Consider the following 1,715-nt stretch of genomic DNA (forward strand, 5'->3'; position numbering starts at 1 on the left):
GCTGCGCGAATATTTATTACACTCGTACAGCAACCAATTTTATTAATCAATTTTTGTGGGGAAGAAATAATCAACCAACATTTCCACGTATTTCCAGAGTAGATATCGCGTAAATTGAAGTTTATTATTTTCGATGTTAACCTCGAGATTTCTTTCCTTATTGATTTTATTTTAAATCGGTTGCTGCGCGAATATCTATTACACTGACTGCACAAATTCGTCGGAGATCTTTTAATTCCCGAGCAGTATAATAGCCTACACTTCTACTGTATATCACGTATATCACGTCGACTGCCTATACAAAATACTCTTGAAAATTTCAACCGCGAGTAAATTTTGTTCGCAGACTAAACTACATAATCGAACGTTTACTGCGTTAGTCATTTTCGTAACTCGGTCGAAATTCGAGTATTTCGTTCGAATTCATTTCCTTCGACAATCTTGAAAATGAATTCTTTTAGTTCTTCAACGGAGAGCTTTGTCTCCCATTTCTAGGTGGCGACTAACGCGTCGACCCGTTGCGATCGAGGCATTTATAGAATCAAATCCAGCGCATTTTTCTAATAAATCTCTGTAAAACCAAAACCTCTACTACGAAGAGAAACGTCTACAAACATTCGTGATGTAACTAAACATATTCCGATGTAACTAAAATCGAAATTGTACGTTCGAAAGATCACTTTTGAATTACACACGTCGCCCCAGAGGCGCCACTCGAGCGCAAAGGTTTGAAAATTAGCACGAAAGAGTCTCTCTGTCGGAGGAATTTTCTGTAATTTTCCTTGGCGAATATCGCTGGTCCCGTGCAATGATATTCCCAGTTCGGTCCGCGCATTCGATTAATATATCAATGGTATCGTTCGATCTTTACGCAAGGTCACGGTGCATGTGCGCCAGGACGTTACACCGGGTATCTGCTGGTACGAAAATTTATCTGATCCACGGCGCGCGGTAACAACGGGGGCGCGACACGTCGGACACGTGGCCGGAGGGCGGGAAGAGGGGGGGGGGGGGGCACACACGATTTTGAAAAGGGTAGCGGCCAGCGGTGTATATTCATACGCGTTCGCGATAACAATATATCGTTATCGTCGTATTCGTTAACCGAACTGATCGACGCGAACTCGCGATGACATCGATACCGCGGGAACACCGGTTTCGTCGTCGAGATCGCGTTACCCTCGCACACGTGGACCGAGTCCGACCGCCGGGGTTCATTGTTTCCATTGTGGGTTGCCGGATGCCGGGTCCGACGGGAATAATTATGGAAAATTGTTTCTGTTCGTAAGTATTCTAACGCGGTGAAAATAATTGTCGCGAGAATTCGAATGTAGGGTAATTAAAACATTTCTAATTCGGATCGCGCGTTAGCGGATGGCGAGCAGGAATAATTAGGGAATGTTGTTTCTGTTGGGAAGTGTTCTAACGCGGCGAAAGATATTTCTGCCGCGAACATTCGAATCTGCTGCTATTATTAAAAATAACAGCGAGACGAAAATCGAAAATTGTTTGAGATCGCGTGTGAAAAATATTGTCTTGGCAAAACTCACATTTCGGAGCAGGGATGTCGCGTACCGAGGCTGTCGTCCACACAGGATGTCGTCCACCAAGAATGTCGCGTACCGAGGATTTCGGCCACCGAGGATGTCGCGTACCGAGGATGTCGCGTACCGAGGATGTCGCGTACCGAGGATGTCGCGTACCAAGAATGTCAT

The sequence above is a fragment of the Hylaeus volcanicus genome, chromosome 2 (genome assembly GCF_026283585.1).
Source record: "Hylaeus volcanicus isolate JK05 chromosome 2, UHH_iyHylVolc1.0_haploid, whole genome shotgun sequence".
Lineage (NCBI taxonomy): Eukaryota > Metazoa > Arthropoda > Insecta > Hymenoptera > Colletidae > Hylaeus > Hylaeus volcanicus.